We start from the raw sequence: 25,613 nt of genomic DNA on the forward strand, positions 1-25,613 counted from the left end.
AGTATAGTTTTGAGCTAAGCTTTTCAGTAAAAAAGCCATTTATATGCATCCCTTTGCTATTTAATAAACAGTTTACCTGATGTGTCACACCTTTCATTGTGCTTAAACACAGCAGGGTTTGTTTATTTTTGTGTGTGGTACGCGGACCTCTCACTGTTGTGGCCTCTACCCGTTGGGGAGCACAGGCTCTGGACGCGCAGGCTCAGCGGCCATGGCTCACGGGCCCAGCCGCTCCGCGGCATGTGGGATCTTCCCGGACCGGGGCACGAACCCGTGTCCCCTGCATTGGCAGGCAGACTCTCAACCACTGCGCCACCAGGGAAGCCCACAGCAGGTATTTTAATCAATAAATGATTGATTTAACTAAGAAGACAGAAACTCAAAACTATACTTCTAGATACCTGGCAAAGTTTCAATAGAGTTTCCACTTAAATCATGTCTTGTTCCAACACTGAGGTTCAGCTGGGAGGTGAGGGGAGAGGTGCTAATCTTTAACCCAGTGAGCATTTAATGAAGTTAATATTTGAATTCAAGATTCAGTGTCTGCAATTTTACCTCTCCCTTCCTCTTATTGTGTTAGCTTTTATGGATCATAAATATATACAAGGTTGCTAGGCAAAGAATAAGAAGAAAAATTCAGTAAACTCAATAAATGGTTTTCCAGATAATGACTATTAAATGTTTTCAATGTAATTTACTTTGTTATATCAATATTTCTTTAGAAGTATATGCTCAAGTTAGGGAAGAAAGCTACCACCAACGTAGCCTTTTGGGTTTCAGCATTTCTATAGTAAATATCATAATAAGATTATTAACTCTGCTTTTTGAGACTAATTGCTCCAAATATTTTCTAAGTATATTTTTACTTTTAAAAATATACCTAGGGGCCAGCTTCCCTGGTGGCGCAGTGGTTGAGAATCCGCCTGTCAATGCAGGGGACACGGGCTCGAGCCCTGGTCCGGGAAGATCCCACATGCCGCGGAGCGACTAGGCCCATGTGCCACAACTACTGAGCCTGTGTGCGCACCTAGAGCCGGTGCTCCGCAACAAGAGAAGCCACCACAATGAGAAGCCCGCGCACCACGGCGAAGAGCAGCCCCCGCTCGCCGCAACTAGAGAAAGCCCATGCAGCAACGAAGACCCAACGCAGCCATAAATAAATAAATAAATTTAAAAAAAATATATATATATATATATACCTAGGGGCTTCCCTGGTGGCGCAGTGGTTGAGAGTCCGCCTGCGGATGCAAGGGACACGGGTTCATGCCCTGGTCCAGGAAGATCCCACATGCTGCGGAGCGGCTGGGCCCATCAGCCATGGCCGCTGAGCCTGCACGTCCAGAGCCTGTGCTCTGCAACGGGAGAGGCCACAACAGTGAGAGGCCCGCGTACCGCAAAAAAAAAAAAAAATATATATATATATATATATATATATACACACCTAAGCACCAAAAGTAACAGGTGTTTATTGATGGCAGAAGACATTAAAGACCACCACATTGCTGAGTATTATCACCACTGAGAAGACAGATAAAGGCTAAAGGTCTTCAATTTCTACCTATAATAAATTATAGCAAGTTCATCTTGTTTGCCTTTTTGATTTGGAGGAGTTTATTTTGATTGGTTTTGGTGAAGCAAGCTATGCTGATCCTTGGTGATGTCCCTAATTACTCGTACAGATAGAAGGGACATTTTCCCTTATTTTAGGTGATATAGACCAGGCCTCTCAATTACTCTACTAAATTATGTAATATGGAAAGCATAATTAGCATATGATTGGCATATAGTTAACAATGCTGTACTTGGGCTTTGAAAGGGTGTACCATTAGGTCTGGGCTTTCAAAGAAGCATTTTGTTCTAAGCAAACCCCATCTTGGGGGAGCATTAGATGCCGTCATTCTCCTGACCTTCACCCACAGAATGTGATGTGATCCTAGCACGCATATGGCTACGTTGTATTAGACGTCTCTTTAGAGTCATTGGATCGAGTGACTCAGTGAGTTTATAAGATTCAGACCTAAAGAAATAAGATAGAAGTGGCTTTCCTAAATCCCCTGTCTGCATTTCAGAAGAGCTTGGAACTCGGATGGTATGGGGCTGGAAGTATGAGAAATACCTACACCAGAAAAATCTGAGATGGAAAGCCTTCAAGTTACGGGAGTTTCAAAAAAGATATCTGTAGGTTACCCAAGGTGATAATTCAAAATCAGAACTTCGAAAATATTCCATCTTTTAGTGTGCCAATTAACAAAAAGCAAACCGTTCCCTACTTAAAAACAGCTAAGCACAGATTAGCCCAGATATCTTATGTAACTGATATCTTTGTCTAATAGCTTTCTTCTTTACTTCGAGAGTGCTGTTTGAATGTGGAAATATCCAGAAGCAGGCCTAAGATGCTGACTCTTTAAGGAATGTATTTCTGATTTAAACGTTGTTTGGGAAAAGTAAAAGAACAAGACCAGTCTGTTCAGTAAATGGTACACTACCTAGTGCTACACAGTCCTAGAAAGCCTGACACATAGTAGGTATTCAGTAAATATGTTCTCAAAGAATGAATTTGAGGCATATCAAAAAGTTCCTCAAAGAAAAACATCTCACCCCATCACTGTGATGGTGCTGAAACTTGACCAGGATCCTCAAGTCTTATTTTTTCAAGTGTTTTTGGTTGAATACCAAAGAGGGTAAAGTACCTTAAACTTTATCCGTTAACAGATTATGAAGAATTAGCTAAAGCATTGTTCTTCTTTAGGAATGAAAAGCGGGATGATATGAGGAGGGAAAGAGGAGAGATTATGGTTCCAGGGAAAAGAACTGGGGGTGAGACCAGAAGAGGGATAACAAAGGCATCCAACTGAGTGAAACTGAGCAGAGAAAGTGAACACGTTCTGTCTATGGAAGTCGATGAGCTGTAGCCCAGCCAATGCTTATGCTTCACTTTATGAAGAAGGAACAACCCCATTTATCGAGAACCCTGCTATCCGTTTAGTACAGTACCGGGCAGGCACTTGCACACATATCAGCTTAATTAACTTTCAACAACCCTAAGAGGGAAGTATTATCATTCCTATTTCACAGCCAAGGAAATTAATTGTCATAGAAAGCCACAGAGCTGAACAAGTGGTGGAACTGAAATTCAAGCCCAAGCCTCTCTTTGTCCAAACCACACCCTTCTGTCAGAGTGCCAGGTTGGCTGCCATACTTGGCAGGGGAGCATCTTCCGCAATGTGCTAGGAAGCTGGCAATACTAGTGAATAAATCTGGCCCTTGGTAAAACCCTTCGGTTGTTACATTTTATCATTGAACTACGGTGACAAACATCCACAGTTTGTAGGACTGACTAACACTTCTCTTGGACACTAGCCTGAATCTGCTTTATCCTGCCTTGTTACAAAATAAGTTGCTTTTTGGAGTCAGTCCAAAGGATCAAAGACTACCTGAGGTCCAAGACCCTGTGGGTCCAGGAACATCTCTCCATGTGCATGATTTTAAACCATATAATCTAATTCCAGTGTTATGATCATAGAAGACACTCAAATAGCTAAGAAAGTAGCAGGGAGAATGCAGAAGTACCAAGGGATTGGACTCTTGGATTCACATTTTGGAGAGCTTCAAATTCATAGTAAAAGATACTTAAAGTAGCATTAAAAATTCTGAGTGTGCAGTCATACAGGGAAGACTTGTTTCTGGACACTCCACCTATGTTAAGAATTATTTGCCTTTTTGTAACCTATTTTTATATATTACATTTTTTTCATCTCCCATTCCAGCATTTTGCAAATAATGTTTCTCAGTATACTAGCTCCTAGAGGCATAAACAGAGATTTGGGAAATTATAAATCCCTGAAACCATGCACACTCTTGTGTAGTACCCAAGCATAAGAGATTCATCAGATAACATTAACATTTTTTGTCTCAGAGCAAGCTGCCATGAATAAGTTAAACTTACTTAGCCTTGAAACTACTTGCAGGAATATCTATTAACATTGTTGAATTTCTGTTTCAATGAAAAGACTTTGGGAAATGCAGCTACTTTTTATATTATTTCTGTTATTATAACATGTTTGTTTTACAAGTTTAGAAAGTGTAAATACAAAGCAAACAACAAAATGACCCCATAATTCCATCACTCAGACAAAAATTCTACTCCTGGGTATATACAAAGAGAAATGCATACTTATATGGACCAAAAGACACACACAAAAATGTACATAGCAACACTATTCATAGTAGCCCCAAATCAGAAGCAATCCCCAAGTCAATCAGTGGTGGGACGGATGTAACATTTGCACGCCATGGAAAACCGTCCAGCAATGACAGTGAGTGATCACTGCTCCACCTACCAGGAATGAGTTTCACAAATGTAATTTTTTTTTTCTTTGCTTTACGCAGGCCCCTCACTGTTGTGGCCTCTCCCGTTGCGGAGCACAGGCTCCGGACGCACAGGCTCAGCGGCCATGGCTCACGGGCCCAGCCGCTCCGCGGCATGTGGGATCTTCCCGGATCGGGGCACGAACCCGTGTCCCCTGCATCGGCAGGCAGACTCTCAACCACTGCGCCACCAGGGAAGCCCACAAATGTAATGTTAAGCTAAAGAAGTCAAGCAGCAAAGAATATATACTGTATGACTCCGTTTATATAAAATTTCGCAAGAGGCAACACTAATCTATGATGGTAGAAGTCAGAATGTGGTTACCTGTGGGAGGATTCTGGGTGCTGGTAATTTCTATTTTTTGAACTAGATGGTGAATATATGATTCTGTTCATGTTGAAACTTCATCAGCTGTACATGTCGAATTACTTTTCTAAATGAACGTTATGCTTTAATTAAAAAGTTTACTTTAGGCTTCCCTGGTGGCGCAGTGGTTAAGAATCCACCTGCCAATGCAGGGGACACGGGTTCGAGCCCTGGTCCGGGAAGATCCCACATGCTGCGGAGCAACTAAGCCCGTGCGCCACAACAACTGAACCTGCACTCTACAGCCCACGAGCCACAACTACTGAACCCGCGTGCCACAACTACTGAAGCCCACGTGCCTAGAGCCCATGCTCCACAAGAGAAGCCACCGCAATGAGAAGCCTGTGCACCGCAATGAAGAGTAGCCCCCACTCGCCGCAACTAGAGAAAGCCTGTGTGCAGCAATGAAGACCCAACGCAGCCAAAAATAAATTAAATAAATAAATAAATTTTTAAATTACATTAATAGAACAGTTTACTTTGGGGAATTCCCTGACAGTCCAGTGGTTAGGACTCCACGTTTTCACTGCCAAGGGTGAGGGTGCCCTGGTCAGGGAACTAAGATCCCACAAGCTGCGCCATGAGGAAAAAAAAACAATTTACTTTAAAAATGTTGTATCACCAACACTTGATAGAAATAAGGGTGAGGGTGTGTGGAAAGACAGGCTCACTGATGCCTCTGAGTTGATCACTGATTTAGAAGATTTGTATCCTGAATGTGAAGTGGTAGGAATACCCTTACCAATTTATTTCATATGTGTTTCCCTTTTTATGTGTGCCGTCCCCCCAAAAAATGATGTAAGATTGAACAGTTCCTTCAATAAGCACAAAAGGAAACTTATGTGATTAAATAAAGAAGGCTGCCACATCTGAAACTCCGCAAATCATTAATGAAATCTTTTAATTACCATATTTACTTGCATACCTTCACTTCCTAAACTCCCTCGATTTTCAATAAAGAAATATAACATTGTCCTAATAACAATAATTATAACTATTATTTATTGGCACTTACTATATATTGGCACTGTACTAACATTTTACTTTAATTCTTACAGGAACAGTATGAGTTAGGAATTTTCAGAATTATAAAGGTAATAGCTTCTGGGTTGTAAAAACCAGTAAAAAAGTATGTCCAGTAAGAAATGCAGACACTCCTTAGCGTGCCTTTTCCCCATAGATATCAGTGATTAACACGTTGGTATGTGTTCTTCCAGATCTTTCGTATGTATGTGGAAACACACACATGCACACAGCAGAGAGGTGGTAATAAATGAGATATTATAAATATATCCCTGTGAGCTGCTTTACTCAGTGTCTCCTGGAAATCCTTCTACGTCTGGGCATAGACCTCTCTCGTTCTTTGAACGACAGCAGTGATTATTCAACCATTTCACCATAAGCAGGCACTCTGGACTTTTTGGACTGGAGGATTCTTTAAAGACCTATCTCGCCTCTCGCCTTCCAAGATGGCCCACACTCCGTCTGTGGAGTGTATATCTCCCTGGGCCCCTCTCACTTTCCCAGATGCCCCATGCCCTGGGGCTGCTCTCACTCTCTGAGCTGGGCCACATTCTGTCTATGGAGTGTGTATGGCTCTAAATAAATCCACTTCTGGGGACTTCCCTGGTGGCGCAGTGGTTAAGAATCTGCCTGCCAATGCAAGGGACACGGGTTCGAGCCCTGGGTCGGGAAGATCCCACATGCCACGGAGCAACTAAGCCCATGAGCCACAGCTACTAAGCCTGTGCTCTAGAGCCCGTGAGCCACAGCTATTGAAGCCCGCGTGCCACAACTACTGAAGGCCGCATGCCTAGAGCCCATGCTCTGGAACAAGAGAAGCCACTGCAATGGGAAGCCTGCGCGCCACAACGAAGAGCAGCCCCCGCTCGCCACAACTAGAGAAAGCCCGTGTGCAGCAACGAAGACTCAACGCAGCCATCAATAAATCAATCAATCCACTTCTTACCTATTACTTAGTCCCACTGAATTATTTCTGTGACGAGACACAAAGAACCTGAGCTTCATTAAGTCCTGAGACCAGGTGTGTGATTTTAAAAGACAATGGGTTGAACTCCCAGTCCCATCTGAGTTGTGCGGCTTCAACTCCACCCTAGAAACAGAGCCTGATGCTGGTTTTAATAATGAGCTCCGGGCTTCCCTGGTGGCGCAGTGGTTGAGAGTCCGCCTGCCGATGCAGGGGACACGGGTTTGTGCCCCGATCCGGGAAGATCCCACATGCCGCGGAGCGGCTGGGCCCGTGAGCCATGGCCGCTGAGCCTGCGCGTCCGGAGCCTGTGCTCCGCAACGGGAGAGGCCACAACAGTGAGAGGCCCGCGTACTGCAAAAATAATAATAATAATAATAATAATGAGCTCCCTTCCAGCGCTGTCCTCACTTTGGAGTGGGCAGGGGGGCACGGATTTCAACAGTCCTTCTGTAACCCAGCAGGACCCGCTGGGGCCTTCCCGGGACAGACCCCTCCCCTGTATCCTCTGCTTTAGCCCCTCTCTGAAGTACCCGGATAACAGCATCTGATGCACTTTTCCTGAATTGTTTCAGATGTGAAAATCCCCCAGCAAATGGAAGAAGGTAACTATTGATACTTGATGACCAGGAGCACGTAGCCCCCAGGCCTATGGGAGGCTGAGGATTGATAATGTTATCCCCTGGGACACTGCCCTGAGACCTCAGCATCAGCCAATCAGAGAACTGCACACAGGCTGATAACATTTCCTGCAATTACCACTCTCTCACCTGGCCTTTAAAAATGCTTTGCTGAAACTCATCAGAGAGTTTGGACTTTTTGACCACTAGCTGTCCTGGACTACTTGTATGGCCTTACAATAAATGCTGCACTTTCCTTCACCACACACACACACACACACACAATAATAATAATAAAATAATAAAGACCTATCCTATGCATTGTGGGATGTTACCAGCATTCCTGCCCTCCGCCCACTGGAGGCCAGTAGCAAACTGCCTCTCCTCCACCAACCCACCCCCAGCGTGACCAACAAAAATCATCTCCAGATACATTGTCTCCTGAGAGACAAAACTCCTTCCCTCACACCACCAATGAGAATCACTGGTAGAGAAGGATATTTATGTTGTTATTTTCAACAACGTGAAAGGGATTCGCTGAACATCTTGGTATTATTTATCACAAACCACTTTTTTATGGTTGAGAAGACCTAGGCTAGGAAGGTTGATCTGCCCGAGGTCCCACTGCTATAAATAGTAAAGGGGAGATAGGAACCCAGTTCTATTCTTGTCTCCAGAGTTCATGATTTTAACCACTGTAATTTGACTATCCAGAGGTTGTTTGAGAAGCCACTCTAAAAAGAGACTGTCTGAACAGTGACTATCACTACCTATTGACAGTAAATAAATATTAAAGCTATCTCAGCCTCTTCTGACAGAACCAGCAGGTAGAATTTTTCAGCTTTCTAAAGGTGTCCATAGCAGAACAAGTCATCTGTAATAAACATTTAAACAGAAGACTTGATGAATTTTTAGAACATATAGCTAATGTAATATCACCACAGTTAACATACCCAACTATGATGAAGCGCCCTGAAAGCTAACCTAGTTTATACTGGCAGCAGGTTCAAGGGCAGGGTCCTAGACCTCTCATTAGCAGCAGTGAGCATAGACATGTATGAAGCTCCTACTGCATACAGCAGCACACTGATCGGCCCCAGAGCCGGGCAGGGTCTTATAACCCTGAGCAATCAAAAACAAGGCAGATCAAACAACAGAGGGAGAGTAAAACAAATTCAGAATTAATCTAACTGTTAATATTGATTGAGTGCTAACTCTGTACCACGTATTTCAATCAGCTGTTATCTCATTCCCTTCCACAAATATTTAAGCACCTCCTATGCGCCAGATGGGCCACCAGGTGCTACAGATGTAAGAGTAAACCAGAGGCACAAAGCACACCTCTAGAAAGGCAAGTGAAAGACATTCAGTAACTAGTTGCTTAAATAACCGTGATCCGTGGGTGGGTGGGGGAATGTATAATAACAAGGTAGGGGATGGAAGAGGCTTTCTTAAAAACTACATTGAGCTCTGAGGACGGAGTATGAATTAACATTCAACAACACGGGTTGAACCCTCAGGCAGAATGGGTCACGGTGTAGCTGAGGACGTGAGAGAAGACAACCAGGGCCAGGTTAGATCAAGCAGAGCATGTGGGGTCAGGTTACGGATTTTTATCTTTGCTCCTAAAAAGTCCAAGGAAAAACCAATGGAGGTTTTGTAAGCAGTGGAGTCTCCTGATTCCATTTGGAGTTTCCTAGTCTCTTTGCTCTAGTATTATTACTGTTATCTTAACAGAAAAGAGAATCAGACACCAAGTCTTAGAGATCAGACTAACTTGCCTACTACAACATATTCTTTCCCTGCTAGAAAAATAAGAGGGGGACAACAACCCTGAGCCCCTTTATTAACAAGTATTGGCTCCTTCCCAGTATTGGCCTTAAAATTTTCCCCTCACTGGGGATTTTGGGACCTCTGGTTAAACAATGAACCAAGGCTTCGAAAGCTTAACGGAGGATATGTTGCTACTGATTCTCTGCTTCTATTTTGCTCTTTAGTTTTCATACCTGTAAAATGAGAATATTCCTCCTGATGAGTCATCTGATGGAGAATACTATGATGAATAAAGACTGACTGTTAATATAGTTCTAAGAACAAAAAATTCTCAGCGATTCTAAGTTAAGTCCAGGCAACCACTGGGCTGTTATTTTAAAATCTGCCTCCCTAAACATCATCCATAAATTCACTGCTTTCTTATTTTACTGCTGCTGAAGTAGTTTCCACAGCATCTGAGCTGACCCTTTCCGGAGGGTCTGGGACAACAACCGAATGATTGCTTCACCTGATTGGGGGCACCTGAAGATACAGAACAGTAAAAGTCTGAAATGTTTTGCCATTACCTTGGTCATAAATTTCTCTCAGGAACTGATCATGCTGCACAATTCTTGCTTTTTAATTAGGCTATCACCCATCTTCACCCGTTCATGTTACATTTCTTGTTTCTTCAATGGTCTCCAGGAGCTAACTGCGAATGATGTTTTTCACAGCTGTTTTTAATTCCCTGGCCTCAACTTTACAGGTTTTGTTGGTTAAATCATTTGTTTCAAAGTATAATTTCTCTGGGTTTCTAGTTTCTTCATCTGTAAAATGTAAAGAATTTGGATTTGATACTCCCTTCTAACCAAATATTTCTATGATTTCTTTTAGTCTTCCCATTATTCAAACGTAAGAGTAATTTGAGAAATATGACCAATGAGTTGCATTTACCCCTTCACAGCTTTAGAGAACACTTTTTTTTTTTTTCTGTAACTTGATACCAAACATTACATACTTTGCCCACACTGTTGGCTTTTGAAAGAATGAATACAGCCAGGCTTCTTTCAGCAGCACTGAAGGAGAACATCCATTGTTTACCAGTGGGGCTCAAAAATCAAATAATCTAGTTTAACAGGAGAGGGACATGTGACTAAGTCCATTTTGTGCTTGGTTTTGGTAATATCAAAAGTGCATTTTGCCAATAACTGCTGGAGAGGGTGTGGAGGAAAGGGAACCCTCTTGCACTGTTGGTGGGAATGTAAATGGATATAGCCACTATGGAGAACAGTATGGAGGTTCCTTAAAAACTAAAAATAGAGCTACCATATGATCCAGCAATCCCACTCCTGGATATATATCCAGAGAAAACCATAATTTGAAAAGAGACATGCACCCCGATGTTCATTGCAGCACTATTCACAACAGCCAAGACATGGAAGCAACCTAAATGTCCATCAATGGATGAATGGATAAAGATGTGGTATGTATATACAATGGAATATTACTCAGCCATAAAAAAGAATGAAATAATGCCATTTTCAGCAACATGGATGGACCTAGAGATTATCATACTAAGTAAGACAGAGACAAATATCATGAAATCACTTATATGTGGAATCTAATTTTTAAAGGTGATACAAATGAACTTATTTACAAAACAGAAACAGACTTACAGATATCAAAAACAAACTTATGGTTACCAAAGGGGAAACGTGGCATGGAGGGGAGGGATAAATCAGGAGCTTGGGATTAACACACACACACTATTATATGTAAGATAGATAACCAACAACGACCTACTGTATAGCACAGGGAACTCTACTCAATATTCTGGGATAACCCATATGAGAAAAGAATCTGGAAAAGAATGAATATATGTATATGTAAAACTGAATCACTTTGCTGTACACCTAAAACTAACAAAACATTGTACAGCAACTATCTCCAATAAAATTTTTTAAAAATGACTTTTGCTGTTAAAATATTATTTTGCTATCTTTTCCTCTTATTAGAATGTCTTCTTCAAAGGCCATAGGGGGAAAAAGTCATGCTCCTGGGAAAACTATAGATTCACTTAATCTCATGATCCAGCCTCTTCCACTGAACAGAGCTGAACCGTGAGTCCCAACCAGAGAGATACCTGAGCTCAGGGCTGTTGAGGTCCTCAATGAACTCACCATTCATTCCACTTCCACCGAGGAAGAGCCATCTAGACTTTCCCTTATCCCTTAAAGGCCTCTACGTGGACTGGGTGAATTTTTATTGAATTGATTTATTTTCATTTCTGAAGTTCCCCTGTTCTGCCCCTTGAGTGACTTTTTACATTAAATTTTAATCAGCTTAAAACAAGTCACACAATCGTTTGCTAACAAACTTAAATCGCAGCAAAGTCAAGAATTAAAAAAACAGAAAACAATGCCATAGTCCCCAGTAACTTGCTGTCATTCTATTTTCATGCCAACAGTTATTTGGAGAATTGTTATCTCCAGTACAAAAAATCCTTTTGGAGATTGTAATAACCAAGACTAGCACCCACACTGTTATGCTTTATCGTTGGGCCTGAATTCTGTTGATATTTTCCATCTGTCTATTCAGTCTCCTTGTAACTAGCTATTCTCTTTCCTCCTCCACACCAACTTCCTAGGACCAGATCTAAAGCCAAAAAGGCACCAGAACCCCAAAGTTGATGCTTTCCTTCCCCAGAAAGTTGGTGATTTATTATAGAACCCAGTAGAAGAGGTGTAATGGAACTGATCCTCAAGCAGGCATAATAAAACCAGAAGAATTAGGAAAGGATCATCTATTCAAAATAGAATTCCATACCTTCTCACTGCCCTTCATGACAAAGTTTCAAAATTTACTTAGAAACAATGCCTTTCAGTCCCTATTTAAAGACAGGAAAATGGCAAAATATCACTGCTACAGGTAACTTGTTGACTCAGTTTTACTTTACATTATACTGCTGTTCGAATGTTTATATCTCCCCCCAAATATAATACTGAAATCCTAATGCCCAATGTGATGGTATTAGGAGGTGGAGCCTTTGGGAGATTTTAAGTCCTGAGGGCCCACCCTCAGGAATGAGATTAATGCCCCTATAAAAAAAAAAAGGCCTGACAAGGCTTCCCTGGTGGCACAGTGGTTGGGGGTCCGCCTGCCGATGCAGGGGACACGGGTTCGTGCCCCGGTCCGGGAAGATCCCACATGCCGCGGAGCAGCTGGGCCCGTGAGCCATGGCCACTGAGCCTGCGCGTCTGGAGCCTGTGCTCCGCAACGGGAGAGGCCACAACAGTGAGAGGCCCGCGTACTACAACAACAACAAAAAAGGCCTGACAAACTGAATATGACATGGCCTTGCCCTTGAGGAAATTACAAACCAGGGAGAACAATCTACGAAGCTAATCATAATATTAATATATGTTTATTAATAAAAAGAAAATATACAAATTTCCTTGTACCTTCCATTGGTACAGTATGTCAGGCATTTGAAACTATGGAAGACTAAGTACAAACACAATGAGATTGGGTGGTTATTGCCAAGGTGTATTGATGCTGCTCAGAAATAAACTAGATGTTAAAGGAAATTAACAAGGGGTGGGGGGAGGCCTGACACAGAGCTCCCTGGGCCCTTAGACCACGTGACGACATAGCAACCCAGAAGAGGGCCTTGACTAAACACCAAATCTGGCAGTGCCGTTATCCTGGATTTACCAGCTTCCAGAACTGTAAGAAACAGATGTTTCTTGTTTATAAGTCACCCAGTCTCTGGCATTTTGTTACAGGAGCTCAGACAGCCTAACACATTACTTTTCTAGAAAGTTGGTTTTGTCAGGACAGACTGGTATTCCAGAGAGAAGGAGGGAATGAGTTATAGGGAAAGAAGATGGAAAAAAAGAGTTGGGGGGAACGCTGGAAATAAATTGCCTGATTCGAAGCTGGTCTGCAGTTTGGAGTGCAGTTATAGGTGGAATGCTTGAGTCCACTTTTTTTTTTTTTTTTTTTTTTTTTCGGTACGCGGGCCTCTCACTGCTGTGGCCTCTCCCGTTACAGAGCCCAGGCTCCGGACGCGCAGGCTCAGCCGCCATGGCTCATGGGCCCAGCCGCTCCGCGGCATGTGGGATCCTCCCAGACCGTCCCCTGCATCAGCAGGCGGGCTCTCAACCACTGCACCACCAGGGAAGCTCTTGAGTCCACTCTTGAAGAAAGGCTCTAAACTTGTCCAAGAATTCAATCCCCAGTGTTCCTTCAAATCAGACACAAATCTGAAGGATACAGGTAAAACATATGTAAAATGGAATTTTATATATATTATATATCCCTACTTTAGGGAACAAAGCCATTTTACATTTGAGTTATGTATGTACCATGCTATGCAATTTATAAAGTGTTATAGCTATCAAGACCATTTTTAAGTGATAAAACTGAGATTCAGGGAGGCCATTACACATGTTCACTATCACTCAAGTAAAACACACACAGAGCTAAGATTCAAATATGAGCGTGTCCAACTTCCAAGGCCACATTGTCTTTTTATACCTTACCTTCCTAACCTTAAAACTGTGTATGCTTATTCATCTAATAGTTCCCCAAGGCCCCTTTCTCCAGTCTTGAATACACTGCTCTTACCATTATACAGTATTGATATACACATTTAGGATACTTAATCCAAGGAAAAAAATCAACAAAAGGCAGTATTTTACAGGCTGAATTTAAGTGTTGCTTTCAAAAAGAAATATTTTCACTGGCACTTAGAATGCATTTTATAATATTATGACCAAACATTATAATGTCTACTCTAGGCAAAATTATGAAATAACTTAACTTTGTTTTTCAAGACATTGGCCACATAAATTCTGTGCCTTATCACATCTTAAGAAGGACATGAAAATCATTCAGGATTAAGTACTTCAAAATAGATGAAAGGCTTTGCTTTCTGTGAGATTTAAGGTGCTGCCTGACTTCCCAGATTCTTTTGTATGTTTACAAAGATCAGGAAGTTTTAAGACAGGAAACATCTTCCAAAATTATTTGACACAGAATACTTTTTCCCCCCACATAGAATCTCAAGGAATCCATTTTAGGAAATTCTGGCTCACAGGAGACCAGCCAAGTTTTCCCTGCAACTGCAACAGTTGAATTTTCCTCTATGTGTCCCTAATGAGTAAGAACTATAAATGAATGATCCACAATGAAATCAACAATTCCATAAAATACTTTGGAATAAATTTAACCAAAGAAGTACCAACTTAGACTCTGAAAACTACAAATCATTACTGAAAGAAATCAAATAAGATCTAAATAAACAGAAAGGCATCTCATGTTCATGGATTAGAAGACAATATTGTTAAAACAGCAATAATCTACAAATTGATCTATAGAGTCAATGCAATCCTTAGCAGAATCCCAGCTGGCTTCTTTGTAGAAACTGACAAGCTGATCCTAAAATTCATATGAAACTCAAGGGACTTAGAACAGCTAAAATGGTCTTGAAACAGAGGAACAAAATTGGAAGACCCCTGAATCCCAATTTCAAAACTTACTACAAAGTGACACTAATGAAGACAATGAGGAACTGGCATAAGGTTAAACATATTGGTCAGTGGAGTAGAGTTGACAGTCCAGAAATAAATCCTTGTATCTATAATTGATTGACTTTCAACAAGGGTACCGAGATCATTTAGTAGGGAAAGAATAGTCTTGTCAACAAATGGTACTGAAACACTGGATAGCCACGTGCACAAGACTGAAGTTGGACCCTTACTTTACACCTCGTAGAAAAATTAACTTTAAAAAATGGATCAAAGACCTACATGGAAGGGTAAAAACTATAAAATTATTAGAGAAAAACATAGGGGTAAATCTTCATGACCTTGGATTTGGAATGAATTCTTAAATATAACACCAAAAGCATGAGCATCAACAAAAAGTAGACAAATTAGGCTTCATCAAAATTAACAACTTTTGTGCTATAAGACAGTGAAAAGACAAGCCACAGAATAGGAAAAAATATTTGCAAATAATATCTAATATGGAACTTGTCAGAATATATGAAGAACTTTTATAATTCCCAATAATAAAAAAGATAACCCAGTTTTAGAAAGGGCAAAAAAAATCTGAATTGACATTTTCCCAAAGAACATAAACAAATGGCCAGTGAGCACCATGTAAAGATACTCAACATCATTAGTCATTAGGGAAATGCAAACGAAAATCACAATACCACTTCACACCCAGTAGGATGGCTATAATAGAAAAGTCAAATAATAACAAGTGCTGGCAGAATGTGGAGAAATCAGAATCCTCATACTCAGCTATAGGAACATAAAATAGGGGAGCCACTTTTTGGAAAACAATCTGACAGTTTCTCAACATTTAAACATTGCCATTTGACTCAGCAATTCCACCCCTAATTATATACCCAAGAGAACTGAAAACATATTCACACAAAAGCTTGCATATGAATGTTTACAGCAGCATTATTTATAACATCCAAAAGGTAGAAACTATCCATATGTCCATCAATTGATAAATGAAAAAGCAAAAAAAATCTATGCAATGGAATGTTATTCGATCATGAAAGGAATGAAGTACTAATACATGCTACAGCATGGATAAACTTTAAAAATATTGTCCTAAGTGAAAGAAGCCAGTCACAAAAGATCACATATTACGTGATTCCATTTATACGAAATATCCAGAACAGGAAAGTATTGATATATAGTGACAGAAACTCGATTAGTGATCAGCTGGGAGGAGGAGAGATGGAAGGGCTGGTGGGCAATAACTAAAGGAGTATTGAGTTTCTTTTAGAGGTGATGAAAATGTCCTAAAAATCGATTATGGTAAAGGCTGCAAACTCCAAGTATACTTTCTGTGTACTTAAATGAATTTTATGATGTATGATTATATCTCAATAAAGCTTTTCCCGCAACATAATCTATAGCACAGATACTCAAAATGTGGTTAGTGGGATTGTGCCTTCTGTGAACTGTTTGTTGTTAGTCTATGAACAGTTGAGGAGCTTGCACCAAAGTATGAAACTGTAGCAAGACTTTCCCCAAAAGGAAATTGTGCATTGATTATACAAGCCTAAGTTTCTTATCTCATAAATAAGCTCTTTTGAGTAGCACTGATCTACAGCACCTCACACCTGAAACAGAATGATTTCCATTTGCCTTTGGTGACTACATCCCCTGAGACTGAAATGAGGAGGGCTAGTGATTCTGTAAGAGGGGCTACTCCAAAGTTTCCGTACTGGCAGACGGATTATGGGGGCCATGAAGGACAGAAGAGACCCTTGAGGGAGGTGCCAGAGTGGGAGCAGGGGTAGGGTACGGAAGGGATCAGCAAAAAGGGAAGAATAGGAACAGAAATTTAAAGATATTGTGAGAGGGAAAGTTGAACAAGAAAACCAGAGTTAAGACAACAGCAATAACAATTTATCCAAGTTTAGCTTCTTTACGAAGCATATGGAAACCTTAAAGATGCTGGTGTCAACGTGCTGCCCCCTGCCCTGGTTGGAATACAGAAGGACTGAGATGAAAGTCAGGAATCTATACAACAAGCACCCCAGACATTTCCAACCACGCTGTAACAGCGAACCAGAGGAAGAAGCAGAAAATAAATGCACGTGGCAGTAGAGGAACAATTTCCGGGATTTTATGGAATCTGTAGTAGTTACAAGAGTACTCTGAAAATTGAAGCAGAGTCCTTTTTTTTTTTTACTTACAAGAGAAATCTGTGCTTAAACGTTCTGCAATATCAGCTTTTGAGTGATTCTTACTCTAATTAAAAATCAGGGCGTTAAACAAGTTCCTATTTTTAATTCGAACATTAAAAATAGCAGGTAGTAATAAAAGATGTTAGGATGTAATAATAAAATTAAGTAAAAGCTATAGCTTAAATGATTTTCAGCTTCTCTCAATTTAAAGTTTTCCAGGTGTACTTCATCAATAATGTGTTACAATTTAGCTTAATTTCAATTAAGCTAAATATTGGGTTAGAGTTAAAAAAGCTACCAGTTAGGGCTCAAGGTTAAAGACAGCTACAAACAAAGGAAGCCTAGGCCTAAAAAGTCAACCAATCTACAAGCAGTGAACACCAACCACATAACCATCATTATATGGGCACCATGGAAAAGACGACAAATTTAAAACACTGTCCTTGGCTCCAAGTATACTATAAATGTGAAGACAAGGCATTTCATAATAAATGAGAGTCATTTATTCGTTCAGCAAACATTTACTGAGTACCTACTGGGATAACTATTCTTTCATACTCGCGAGAATTTATTTTGTACATTATTCTCTGTGCCTTTCTGTATGCCTGAAATAGTTTATGATACATGATTTTTTTTTTTTTTTTTTTTTAGAAAGGATAGTGGCAGGTACTATAGATAGAGTTGGTGATCTAAGCAAGGAGATATGGGTCTGTAAGTAAACTGGTTAAGTTTCAGATTAGAAAATCAGTTTGGTAGATCAGTAAGCATCTTTTTTTTTTTTTTTTTTTTTGCCGTACACAGGCCTCTCACTGTCGTGGCCTCTCCTGTTGCGGAGCACAGGCTCCAGACGCACAGGCTCAGCGGCCATGGCTCACGGGCCTAGCCGCTCCGTGGTATGTGGGATCTTCCTGGACTGGGGCACGAACCCGTGTCCCCTGCATCGGCAGGCGGACTCTCAACAACTGCATCACCAGGGAAGCCCATGATACATGATTTTAAAGCAGTAATTAAATCGTTCAGTTTTAGTGCTGGTTGGTAACTAACAACTGCTAATAATATTGATTTCAGGTTTTGAAAAAGAGATGTAGCAATCAAGGCAGAATGAGGATTAATGCTAATTGGAAATTATACCTTCAAATTGACCTTAAAGCCAGAAACATCTTGTAACTGCTTTTTGTTTTGAATTACTTGGACTTACCTTTCCTTTCAAGGTGCCTTTAGTACGAATTCATGTTTTTCATTTTGGTACATAATAAACATACTGCCTGGTGTTGTTTGTAAGACTTTTACACACGTGTATCTTAGTCTCTGAATAGAACCAAGGGGAGGGGACCTATCTCAGGCCTCTTTGTATTCCCATCATGCAGCACCATGTCCTAAAGATTGTTAATAATGATTCTTTCAAATATAAAAGATGATTGTTATATAAACATTATAATTGGGAATGTAAGTTGGTGCAGCCGCTATGGAAAACAGTACGGAGGTTCCTCAGGGAACTAAAAATAGAACTACCGTATGACCCAACAATCCCACTACTGGACATATATCCAGACAAAACTATAATTCAAAAAGATACATGCACTCTTATGTTCACAGCAGCACTATTCACAATAGCCAAGACATGGAAACAACCTAAATGTCCATCAACAGATGAATGGATAAAGGAAATGTGGTACATATATAAAATGGAATGTTACTCAGCCATAAAAAAGAATGAAATAATGCCATTTGTAGCAACATGGATGGACAGAGATCATATTAAGTGAAGTCAGAAAGAGAAAGACAAATACCATATATATCACTTATATGTGGAAGCTAAAATATGACACAAGTGAATTTATCTACAAAACAGAAGCAGACTCAGACATAGAGAACAGACTGGTGGTTGCCAAGGGGGAGGGGATTGGGGGAGGGGTGAAGCGGGAGTTTGGGATTAGCAGATGTAAACTATTATATATAGAATGGATAAACAACAAGGTCCTACTGTAGAGCACAGGGAACTATATTCAATCTCCTGGGATAAACCATAATGGAAAAGAATATAAAAAAAGAATGTGTATATGTGTGTAACTGAATCACTTTGCTGTACAGCAGAAATTAACTCAACATTGTAAATCACCTATACTTCAACAAAAATTTTTTTATAAAAACCAGTGTGATTGGACAGTGTAATTATTAGAATATGGGCTTACCACATAATTCAGTCTTTTACTGAACAGGGTTGTGTTTCTAAGAATGTGGGTGATGCCCCACTCCAAAGAAAAATAACAAATAATGGAAGGATGATGGTAACAGGTTTTCCTGATAAACAATGACTAGAGTCATGGATCACTTAAGTCCATGTACTTGCCCACAAGAAAAGTTTCAATACTTTTTTTTTTAAACTTTATGTATTTATTTATTTTTTGGCCATGCCCAGGGGCTTGTGGGATCTTAGTCCCCCCACCAGGGACTGAACCCGGCCACCACAGTGAAAGCATGGAGTCCTAACTACTGGACCGCCAGGAAATTCCCTCAATATGTTGACCAGCCAAGCTCCCTGTGTAATGTACGGCTGTATACATGTTAACCCCAAAGTAAAATCTCTGCCCAGTGGAAATTTAAAATCCAGAACACAGATAACAGGAAAAAAAGGAGACGCTTAATTTAAAAGAAAGAGGGTAAGAATTTTAAGGCACTGGGCTTAACTTGAGTGTGTTTAGAAAGTACTATACACTGGCCGTGGGTAGTGTTTTTCCTTCCACATTTCACGTTATGCCAGTGCTGGGGAGCTGCATGTACATCGCAGCCCGCAGAGCCCGCATCCGTGTCTGCCCCGGGCCCGCTGCCCGCATCTGACCGCGCGCACTTACCTTCCCTTCTGAGTCCGCCGCCCCTGCCCTTCAGACGCCTCCTTCCATCTTGCTCGCGTCCTCCTCCAGCGCCATCTGACCGAAGCCCTCTGCGTCAGCCAAGCTTTTCAACCTACTCATCTTCCCTTCCCCCCTTTCCTTCTATTGAGCCCACCTGGCAACACCCGAGCCCTGCCTCCCGCGCTCCCGCGGCTTCGCTCTGCCCGCAGGGCCAAGTGGGTGCTGCCCTAGAAAATCCCCAAACACCTTCCACACAGAGATCCGCAGCATCGGTATCACCGGGACTTTGTGGGGCTGCAGACCTCTGCCTGCCTCAGGCCCACTGAGCCCGAATTCATGGCTTAGAAAGATCCCCAGGTGTTCCCCATGCACCTGAAAATGGGCGAGCTAAACGCAAAACACCTGGGTTGCTCCAGGAGCCGTGGTCTCCCGTCACAATTGGCCTCGGCCGCCTCTGGGCACCCATGTCATGCCATTCCCAAACTGGATACTGTCTTTGGAAATCCATCCGTTGCTTCTCCCCGCTTGTCAGCCAATAGCATTACCTCTTCCCCCTCATTATTTGGTGGGCGGGGGGATAGCAGGCCTCAGGCACGAAGTCCTCCACTGCTCCCCCCGCCCCCTCCCTAAATCCCGTCGGGCTTCGTTCGGCTCCCCTCTGCACCTAGGCTGTCGCTCTCTCCTCAACCACAGGCGAGGTGGCTTCCCCACAGGTCCTCATCTGTGGCCTCAGGTCTGTCCGCTCCCTCACCGTCTTCCTTTACAGAGGCCTCTGGTACTTCACAACGAACTCTGTTCTTCCACCGCCAGCTTCTACCCTCACCTTCTCATTCTTGATGCAGTCCTCAGCTCTTTGCCACCTGGCTTCTCCCTTCACCCTGCCGGAGACCCTGCCCTAAAGGACCTGGGCTCACTCTGCAGCATTTGACAGTATGTCCTTGTCTCAGGGGCCCCCCTGTACTTTGCCCCCGGGATACTCCCCCCTGGTTGTTTTCTACCCTCTCACTACTCCTTCTGAGTCTCCTTCATAGGTCTGTTCCCCGCCGTCCACACCTCAAGGCTGGTGTCCCCAGGATGCAGGCCCGGCTCTCCGGTCATCTCATCCCTCACTGCCTCACTGCAGCCCCACCCGCTGTGCCAGATGCCAGTGATGCCCAGTCTGTCAGCCAGGCCTCTCTGTCGAACCTGCAGTATTCAACTGCTTGTGTGTGGCTCCACGTAGATGGAATCGAGACACCTCTAATGCTGCAAGTCTCAGACGCATTTCTTTTGTTCATTCAATAATGGTTTATTGGGGGAAAGGGGGGAGGGGTAAATTGGGAGATTGGGATTGATGTATACACACTACTATATGTAGAATAGAGAACTAATAAGGACCTACTGTATAGCACAGGGAACTCTACTCAGTACTCTGTAATGCCCTATGTGGGAATAGAATCTAAAAAAGAATGGATCTGTGTATATGTATAAGTGATTCACTTTGCTGTACACCTGAAACTAACACATTGTAAATCAACTATACTCCAATAAAAATTAATTTTAAAAAAATAAATAAAATAAAATGCAAGGGGCCTCCCTGGTGGCGCAGTGGTTGAGAGTCCGCCTGCCGATGCAGGGGATACGGGTTCGTGCCCTGGTCTGGGAGGATCCCATATGCCGCGGAGCGGCTGGGCCCGTGAGCCATGGCCGCTGGGCCTGCGCATCTGGAGCCTGTGCTCCGCAACGGGAGAGGCCACAGCAGTGAGAGGCCCGCATACCGCAAAAAAATAAATAAATAAAAAATAAAAATAAAATGCAAAAAAAAAACCCCAAAACAGTTCATTGAGCATCTACCATGGGCCAATTCTAGGTGCTGGTGATACCGTGATAATTAAGCATACCCTCTCCCCTGCATCTGAAGTTCTCATGAGGAGGGCAGACAGACAATAAACGAACAAACAGACATCAGGTATTGGTAAGGGCATGAGAAAAAGAAAGGCAGGTAAGGGAAAGAAAGGGGGCTGGAGCCAAGGGAGGGGGACAAGGTATGTTCTTGAATTTGTCTTGGTCAGGAAAGGTCCCTCTTATAAACTGGCAGTTGAGCAGAAACCTGAAGAAAGTGAGGCCATGAGCCGGGGTGGTGGGGGGCGGGGAGGGACAATTCCAGGCCGAGGGGAAGCAAGTGCACAGGCCTGGAGGCTGAAGTGTGTTGGTGGGTCCCAGAGCTGGGCAGGCGGAGGCCAGGGTGAGAGTGAGGGAGGGAGGGAGGAGGTGAGTCTGGAGAAGCAGCAGGGTCAGAGGGGGCAGGGCCCAGTAGGCGATGGGAAGGGCTCCACATTTATACCCAGTGAAGCGGGAGCCACTTGAGTTTTAAGCAAAAGAGTGGCTTGTTCTGACTTAATTTGCAGCCACCCAGACTCCACCCTCCCTGTTCTCCATCTCAGTGAAAGACCCTTCCCCATCCTGACTCTTGAAAAACCCTTCTCTTCTTGAGGTTCAAAGACCCCCACGCCCCAATACAACACTCCAGTTTCAAATACACCATTATTCTGTATCAAGGGTCCTGGTGACTAAGAGCTCACAATCTATAATGCTGTAACCATAGTTTTAAAATTAACTTTTCAATAATGGCAGACAAATACCCAGGTGCTTGCTTGCCATCTGTATATCATCTTCAATAATATGTCTTTGCTCATTTTCTAAAAAAAAATAAATGAAAATTTAAAAATTAGAAAAATAAAATTAACTTTTCAAATCCAACAAGTAATAAAAGTCCTTCAAATCCAAGGATCGCTTTTAAAAAAGAAAATACAGGAATTGTCTTAGAATCAAAATAACAGAGGTCTTAAAGTAAGATATTCGGTCTTCCTGTGTTGTGGGAACGTATTTACCACAGAGAGTGACTTTCCTAAGTGCTCTGTTAGAGATCCAAGATGACTTTACACGAAGTACAAAAAGCATTGTTTAACAGGAGAGGAAGCCGAAGCCTGGACAAGAGTGACCTGGTTCAGATGACACAGCTCAGAGGAACACGAGCTCTCTCCTGGCTCTTCGCTTTTTCTACCTGAACATATCCCTGCAGAAAAGCCAAACCTCAACAGCTACACCTTTAGTTTTTGACCATCTTTGTTTGGTTGAACAAGTAAAAACCAACGCATCATGTTCTTTTGAGAGAGGCCAGATGGCCCCTGGCACCTGCCCCTCAACTCAAACCTTCCCAAACAGCTCAGCCCTGCAGGTAAGGTTTAATCACTCCTAGTCCTATAGTCCTTTCCTGGCCGAGGCATACGATTTTTTCCTATTCAATGTGCCGTTGGTTTTATATCAATCCCAGAGGAAATCCACGGCCTTCTCTGTGGCCTCTTTCAAAAGGCATACATGGAGGTAATGCTCTAATTCCTCCCACGGAAGGATGGGTGGGCAGTGCATAGACATTTAGAAGGAGCGTGCATATCCCAGGGAAACTGGTTATTCCAGAAATGTTTACAATATTGCGGTGCATATAAAGCCAACAGCACACCCAGTCATAATTTATCTAAAGAACTCTTCTTATTCCAGGCCCATATCTGGCATCATTGCTGATGCCATAAACAAAGCAACATGTCCCATCCTGAAGCCTTGACCTTCTGCAACACAATGCCTTAGATCCTCAGTCTCCTGAGGAGCAGGAAACAAGGCCAGCCTGACTTTCGAGGCACTAGGCTCTCATTAGCTTTGGATGAGAGGAGGAAGCAAAGGACTCTAGGTTCCTGGCTTTTGGTTTCTTCGCTTTCTTTTTCCCCCTCCAAGGATCCTAGGGTCTTGACAATCATCGAAGGGGATGCCGATTTGAGAGGGAAGTAGGTGAATTCCACCTGGGACATCTAAGTGAGTGTCTCCACTAAGTGGGAGGAGATGGGCCTGGAACTCGGGATGGAGATCTGGGCTGCAGACAAAAGGTTGCAAAACACCAGCACAGGTTTGTGAAACGCGGCTAGGTGAAGCCGCGGAGCATGGGCCCAGGAAGAGCGTGCAAAGTGGGAAGAGGCCGTAGAGCAGGATGGTCCACCTGACAAATCGCACGCGGGTGATGCTGGGGGAATGAACCATCGAGGGATGAGGGTTGGTGGCGTGCGTGAGACAGAAGCTGAAATGCGTCAGCCCAGAGGCTAGGCTGGGTGGGAAGGGAAGCAAAGCCATGAGCAGGGTGAGTGGCTTGGAGAACAGGAAGTCAAAGAACTTACTAGCTGTGGAGCCTCGATCCTGTCAATTGACATCCTTCCAAAAAACTTGCCCATTTCCTGTGCAGCAATGCCAACGCTCTAGGCGCTGCTATTTCAGATCCGTATATCCACCAAGGTGCGTGGTTCCTTTTCTATCATGTCCTGTACAAAACCTAGGAGTTGCAAGATACACGTTTCTGGCGGCAGAAGCAAACAGAGAGCCCCTTCCCACACTCCCATAAGCTTGACATTCTTCTTCCAGCTGCATGCCAGACCAACACTAAGCAACTGTACAACTCCCTCAGGACAGGCAGGAATGGGAAAATAGAACAGGACTGAAATCTATTAAGATTCATACCCATAGAAGTTTGATGAAGCTAACAAAGGACATTAGGATAAGACTAACTGTAGCACAACCCCCAGTCTTTAAATGGCGTAGAGGTTGAATCAAAGTGCTTGAGTTAATGAGAATTTCCTTTTTGGGCAAGAGAACACTGGTCAACAAAGCTATTAGCTGTTTAGATATTGGAAGAGAAACCCAGTAATATATTATGCTTTGGAGAAAAGTAATAAAACTCACTCGTGATCTGAATCTTGAAAACCTCAACACCTCAATTTATTTCATCAGGGATTCTATTTTTAAAGTGTTGGGAACACCACAAAAGGGGCAAAAAAGTAAAGCCATAGTTCTGCTCTTGAAATCTAAACATCTATCCGAATATTTGTCTGTGTTTGTTTCATCCTTGTGCTGCAGTTCTCCAAAACTGGGATGAGGGTTTTTCCTGTGTGTGTTTTTTGTTTTGTTTTAAGTTTGAAACACTCGTAAATCAACTACACTTCAAAAAAAATGTAAAAAAGTAAAAAAAAAAAAAAAACACTTAAGAAGCCTTTTTACTGTTTTTAAAGGTTTTTTTTTTTTTTTGATGTGGACCATTTTTAAAGTCTTGATTGAATTTGTTACAATATTGCTTCTGTTTTTTATGTTTTGGGTTTTTTGGCCATGAGGCATGGGGGATCCTAGCTCCCTGACCAGAGATTGAACCCACAATCCCTGCATTGGAAGGCGAAGTCCTAACCACTGGACTGCCAGGGAAGCCCCCAAAGAAAGCCTTTTTAAAGAGAACAATAGGGCTTCCCTGGTGGTGCAGTGGTTGAGAGTCCGCCTGCCGATGCAGGGGACACGGGTTCCTGCCCCGGTCTGGGAAGATCCCACATGCCGTGGAGCGACTGGGCCCGTGAGCCACGGCCGCTGAGCCTGCGTGTCCGGAGCCTGTGTTCCGCAGCGGGAGAGGCCTCAACAGTGAGAGGCCCACGTACCGCAAAACAAAACAAAAAACAAAACAAAAAAAAAAGAGAACAATAATCATAGAATGTTACCGAATTGTAGAAGATAAGACACATTAACTTCTGGTGCTTCAAGAGGTACCCAACCGACAGTTGGTCAGTTGTCAACTATTATGTAGTTGATAACACCAATACCCAAATTTGAGTGATGCAGACTCTCTGGAATTTACACCACCTCTCTGTCTTGTTGTAACAAGAAATCTCTCTGGTTCTAAGACCTTCCGGGATATGTGAGCACTGGTAGAGGGAGTGCTATGGTCTGTTTGTGCCCCCCTCCCCAATTAATTTGTTGAAATCTTAATGTCTGATGTGAAGGTTTTGGTAGGTGGGGCCTTTGGGAAGTGCTTCAATCACGAGGATGGAGCCCTCATGGATGGGCTTAGTGCACTTATACAAGAGGCTCCAGAGAGCTCGGTGGC

This window comes from Mesoplodon bidens (assembly GCF_964165515.1).
Source record: "Mesoplodon bidens genome assembly, chromosome: 5".
Taxonomy (NCBI): Eukaryota; Metazoa; Chordata; class Mammalia; order Artiodactyla; family Ziphiidae; genus Mesoplodon; species Mesoplodon bidens.